The 6,591-nt window shown below is 43.8% G+C and overlaps 1 protein-coding gene across 5 annotated transcripts in view; it reads right to left on the bottom strand.

Moving 5' to 3' along the window:
- The window catches only part of CSNK1G1 (casein kinase 1 gamma 1), a 190,238-nt gene that overhangs the window by 119,342 nt on the left and 64,305 nt on the right, over window positions 1-6,591 (bottom strand). The window lies entirely within an intron of this gene.

Here is a 6,591-nt window from a genome sequence, read left to right on the forward strand (position 1 = left end):
GGGGGGGGGGGGGGGGGCGGGCACCAGCGCTCTCACATGCTGCCCCCGCCACCCAAGAATGCTAGCTAACAGGGGGTGAACCAGCACTGTCAGGGGGTGCATGTGCACCCCCTATGTGTCACCACTGACTTTTTTGGCACCAGCGGAGGGTGGCAGAGCTTGCTCTGGCCTGGTATTGCAGTACCTCCAGACCCAGTGCTCATTCCCTCCTAGGGAACCAACTGCCTTTTTGTTGTTGTCATTTCTGGTTTTTTTAAGGGCCACACACTAAACAAAGATTCCCTTCCCAATATTGGCAGTGTATTTTATAGTCACGCTCAGTGTTGACTACATTTAATCAACTTCAGAGGTGGTTCCCATTACTAAGCACATGCTGCTTTTAGCAGTTGTTCAAAGATAAAACAATGTATTTAGTGAGGTTTCCTTATATGCAAATATAAGATGAGGGCCTTTTACCTCCATGCTGATCAGGAGAAAAAACTCATCTTTTATCTGAGTAAATATGGTAAATGACCTGAGGGAGGAGAGGTGTTCAGTGCACAGGAAGACAAATTTTATAGCATGCGACTTCTGGCAAATTTAATAAACTTACTACAAGCCCTCAAAATCGTTAAACAATTGTTTTACATTATTCTCCCCAAATTTAAATGAAAGAGTGGTTCAACTACATGTGTATAAATTTGAAAATGCATTAAGTTGTGCTCAAAGATGACCTCCTGCCTTAAGCCTGCTGCACCAACAGCTCAGTCTGGATCAGAGAGGGCAGTCGAGTGGTAAGATTTCCATGCCATTTTTTTCTCTTAATGGAAACCATGAAATATCAGCACAAAATTTATTAGGTAGGTTAAACAACATTCACTTGGAGTTGGAGAAGCTAAATACTCTTTTTCTCACAGGCCCTCAAATAAGGTACACATCTTGTTTTTGGGAAAGCAGAATGAAGAATACCCCAACCCCCGAGTTACAGCTGCACAGAGCAGGGACAAAACCTAATATTCAGATCACCCAACCGCCCTTTCCTGCTTAGTGAGAAGCTGAAACTGTAGCTGCTGCTGAATACCGGTCTCCAGGGGTGGATCTATGCATTTTTATAAGAGTTACAAAACAGCTGTAGGGCTGTCAAATAGGGGAAGGGAAACCAGGAGTAGCTAGGAGACAGAAACATTTTCAGAAGACAGACTAGCTTGATTAGTGTAACATCAAACCAATTAAATAGAAGAGATCATTATAAACACCTGTGGAGTGCAGAGCAACGAGCCATTCAAGTTAACCGACTCCCTCAGCTGCCTCAACAGATATGCCACGGCTGCTGCTGGGCAGCTGGCTTTAAACTTGGAGAGGGAATCAAAGTAGGATGCTTCTATTCTGGGCATAAAGTCACTTTCCCTGCTCAAGGTATGCCCCCTAATCCTGGAAGATTAATTTTTGGGAAACAAAATGGGCACGCTATTCAAGTAAATACAATATAGAGTTCAAGAGTAACATTTTTTGTGTACATACTTGTAGATTATGAAAAAGATTTCTGGTAGTAGAGGGATCTCTAGTTTAGTAGATAAAGGCATAAGATCCAGTGGCTAGAAATTTCAGCTAAATAAAACTCAGACCATACATTAGGTGATTTTTTTTCTTGCGGGGGCAATTACCTACTGGACTCCATCCCTTGGAGCCTAAATTGAGAATGGGTGTCTTTTGGAAGATATCCTGTAGCTAAAGGTATAGGCTTAATGCAGGAATCTCCACAAGAAGTTTTATAGCCTAGGTTATGAAGGAAGTCAGACTGGATCATCATAATAGCTCCTTCCAACCTTAAAAATCTAAATCCTATCTTAACTCTGCCACAACTCTTTAAATAATCATCCTACTGTACTTTTAGTACGTGACCATTTAAATTCAGTGTACCATTATATGGTGCATAGGGAAAGAGGTGAGGAAACTTGCTCTGAATTACCTAGGTTGTATTTACAAGTAAATTTGTGCTACAGTAATTCTGAGCCATCAGATTTATCAAACATACATTTGTATAAACGAATGCAGTATGAGGACTTTGGTGTACAAGGTGAATAGTATGTTGTGAATTAGGTAGAATATAACCATTAAAAGGGAGTAACATTTCCTTAAAACAGATGCATTACTGCACAAGCTGACTAAATACTCAAGAATAGCTCGCTGAAAAGCACCAAGATGAGTGAGAATTGGAGAGAGGGAAAGAAAGAAAATAATGAAGTTTCTCTATGTTTTAATTTATCGGGGGTGCTGAAGACACCAGGCCACGGGACAGATCTGAACCCTGGTGCCTTATCATTCAACGTACAATGCTCCCCAATGGGTCTGCGGGGAAGTCCACGGGCCGTGGCCCTGCATTCTACCTCTAGCATGCAGGGCCCCAATTCCAGCAGGCAGAGCCAAGTGGAGGTGGTGCAGGGCCCCCGGCTGAGCCAAACAGGAGCAGCGCAATCTGGATATGGACATGCAGAACTAATCTGGCCTACGGCCTGGCTACCGGGACCCAAGGGTTGAGCACCACATCCCCAAATATTTTTTTTGACAGAGTCTACTTCTCAAACAGAAGACTGGGAACTTCCTTCCTTGTACAATATCAGATAAATTAGAATGAGTCCCAGTGGCAAAGGGGCAGCTTTAAAAAAAATCTCACTACAGGCTTTGCTGATGCACACAAAACCAAGAAACTCCAGAATCCTTAGACTTAACTAGCCACCTTTGCTGCATATACATACAACATAGCAAGATAAGAAGGTGAAAGCCAGGCTGAGACAGCATGACCACACGGCCCCTGCAGTCATGCAGATGTTACAAGAGCTTAAATGATGCCCCCATTAATGGCTAGGATGTGTGTTCTTTGCTGATCAAACTCTTGTTCCAGATAAAGATGCTAGAGTGATTTCTGGATGAATTCCTACTTTCCCAAAGCTCTAGGAGTATTCTCTGCCTCAGGGATGCATAACTTCAGAGCACACAGGGGATGCATGCTGCACTGCCAGCATCCCCAACTGCACTGAGCCACATGGGCACTCCCCACCAAAAACTGCGTCACAGTTGGGCCCTGCCCCCCCATCCAAGCCACAGGCTCCCTGGGCCTATCACCATGCCCCTGGGGGCAGGGGGAAGGAAGTAGAAACCAGAGGAGCCCAAGGACCCCAATGGCAGCACCAGCCACAGCAGTGGCGGGGGTGGCACCTGGGTGAAGCTTGCAGGCCACAAATTAACCCCTTGCATGCCCACAGGCTGCAAGTTGGACAGCCCTGGTCTACCCAAAGAGAGAGTAGGAGTTAGGAATTACTTAGCTGTGAGAGGAGCCTAAATTAGTAACATCACAAATAGGATTTAGGTGTTTCAGCAGGCATGTCTAGGAAAATGCCCTGGAAGAATCCCCAACAGATATTTGGCTCAATTGCAGTGACCTTGGCATACCACAGAATAGAGCTACTCTAGTTCACTAGATGACCAAATGATGCTGAAAGATATGAGAGATGCTGGAAAATGCATTCAAACTCTGCCCCTCAGCTGAATACAGGAGAAGTGGTGGGTTACCTAGGGAGGAACTCAAATGAGGGCTTAACCAGCAGGGAAAAGAACACAGTTGTAAAACTTTTTTTTAGCAGTTAAATGGCTCTACATATGACACTGAGCAAAACAGTAATGCAGTTTTAGACAAAAAACACCCAAGTAGCAGCTTCCAAATGACCCTCCAGTATCAACACGTTAACCCAATCCCGGAGAGCAGGTTTCAATACAACAGCCAAAAGGTATGACGTTGTAACCTAGCATTTTCTGCACAGCTTAAGGACTCAACTCAAGCTTGAAGGAAAAGGCTATGAAACAAGAATGGATCAAAAGTGGCTGCCAGAAAAAGGCAAACAAAGTCCCAGGGGGTTAAGGATTTGACGGGTCATAAGGATTAACAGAGGGGTATGCCACCTAAAGTATGCTAGTATGACACTAAATGCTGAACTACATGCAAGACATTGTAGGGCTAAAAGAAGTAGCCCAAGGATGTGAAAGAGAGTCATATTAGCTTATGATAGCAGCAAGGGAACCAAGAGAGTTAGGGGTTCATTCCTTAAAGTAGAGCAGGGTACAGATGTCATCTGTGCAATGTCCTCAGACACTGATTTTTCAAGCCAAATGTACAGCTCAGCACTAGGGAAGCCATAATCCTCAGGCAGGAATACACACAGACCCCCTGAAGGGCTTTATTTGTGCCCTGCATGCCATCAAAATATTAGTGCCATGTGCAAGAACAGTAGCAAAACCTAAAGCCAGTGTTAAGTTAAAGCTCCCAAGTATCACATTTGCCACTCAATACTTCACACCTCCCTGAATAGCAGCAGAAACACGAGTGCAGACTTCAGTGTTTTTCACAATGGACTTGAGTCAATGATACTTGTACAGAAGATCCTTTTGACCACTATGCTTGGCCATATGTTGAAGTGATTATAAAAATCAGCTATGACAGCTTGACCGGAGGGCCAGTCTAGCATTTCACAAAGCTTTTATTAATTCTCTAGCTAACATGAGGGAAGTCCCCTTAAAATGTTTGCTTCTATAAACCACTTTCATTCTAAATGCTCCTTCACTGATGTGGCTAGTCTTGACCTACTTTTTGCGAACACATTAGATCTGGAGTTCAGAATCTTTTCAGCATAAAGACAGAAAACACCCCATAATACTGAGATTTGGGACTTATTTTACTATGTACAGTTTTAAAAACCCTAGCCCCGAAAAGTCGGAGAAAGAAAAAAAAAACTCTTCCAAAATGAAGTTGCATCAAACACATACCACCACAACATGACCCCAAACAATAATTCAGGAAAGTCAAAAATATCTGACAAGCTCTGGATTCAAAATGAACCTAGCCTTTTGGACAGCAAACTTAGAGTACAAGTAAAACTCCTGACATCAGCTTTAAATCATGAAGTCATGTCCTGATGATCTAATTAATCAGAGGTCATGTCCTGATAATCGCTGATTATCACCTCAGAAATGTTGCTGACCAGAGATATAAAACAGACTACTGATCCCCAGCAAAGGTAGGGTGAAAGCCAGCATTTTTAATAAACTTTCCATTATTATGGGTTTTTTTGTTTTTGTTTTTTGAAGATACTACAGCATTCTTACTATTGGGTCTTAGAGCAAACATTAGCAGCACTTCCCTAGGACTCAAAGCTTTCAACTGTCAAAATCAGCAGTTAAATCAAGCAAGGAGCCTGACAGATGCTCTTTCCAACTTCAGGCACTGCCTTCTGCTCAGCTAAACACCGTCTTCCAGACACTCTGGTCAGTTCTTGCAGTGGCCTTGGAGGTGAGAATCCCAGACAGAAAAGTCACTGGGACAGGACAGGTGAGCCTCAGGAAAAGAGAACATGGTGAAAAAGAAAGTGCACTTTCCGAGAAATAACCTCCATGCTCAGTTATTTAGAAGGTGCCCAAAGCTGGAGAAACAAATACTGAAGACTTTGGCCAAACAAAACAGAACTTTGGGAGAGGTAGGAAAGTACATCTACCCCTGCCTTGGGGCCAAGCTCCATATTAAAAAGAAAACCTAAAAAGGAATTCCTTCCTGGAGGATTAATCCAAACAAGTAGAAGGCAGGGTAGGTCTGCACCTTATAGACTAACTAAATCAGAGATGTATTTTAGATATGTCAGAGATATTTAATCTATGCTGCCTTCCGTCTGACTTCAGACTAACAGGGTTAACTACCTCTCTCCAAATAAGTAGTCATTTTATAGCCATCTGTAATAGGTAATGCTGGCAACCTTGGCTTTTACAGGGATGGACACTGTCCTGTTTAGATGCAGCCTTCTTACTAAGATTCCCCACTGAACTGCATACGTTCCTCATCACTGGAGAAACACTGGGAATCAGATGTCCTGGGCTGCTAGGAATTATAGGTCTCTACTGCAGGGCATGCTGTGAAAGGGGGCAGGCTGTATGGCCTGCTCTGGCCTCTGCCAGAGAAGGAGAGAATCCCAGTTCCCAAGGGAAGGTAAGTCGGGTGCTCTGATTTCATTCTCATGGTACAGGGGTGATGGAAATTTTGTGGGAACCGAAGGGCAGTAAATTAAACCTATGCAAGGGAATGGTGTTATTCAGAATAGGCATTTAGCCGGTGCTTCTCTCTGCTACAAATGATCGCTGAGGACAGGAGTAGCCAAGTGCTGTACATAAAAAAAAAACAACTCACATCATGGATGTTCTTGTGATGCACACAACCATCCAGGCTGTCTTGAAATATACTGTTCAGAGGATACAAGTGCTGCTTCAAGCTGACTGGAAGAATTACTTCCTCTTGGGGCAAGCGATTCTGTGTCCATCCTTTCTGAGGGGCTTTGCTAGTTGTGCTTTCAGGGAAGCAGCTGGTCCTGACTGATACACAACTGGACTAGATGGAGCCCTGGTATGGCAAGTCCTGTGCTACATAAACACACACAGCTGCACTGCATTGCAGCTAGAATCATGGGTAGCAAAGGATGCCCTGGCTACATCTCTGCAGGACCTGATATAAGCGATATAGTAGCAACACCCAAAGACTGGGATGTGGACAGCATCGAGAGGGTCCAGAGGAGGCCA

Source organism: Gavialis gangeticus, unplaced genomic scaffold (genome assembly GCF_001723915.1).
Source record: "Gavialis gangeticus isolate Ggan-Ray unplaced genomic scaffold, GavGan_comp1, whole genome shotgun sequence".
NCBI lineage: Eukaryota > Metazoa > Chordata > Crocodylia > Gavialidae > Gavialis > Gavialis gangeticus.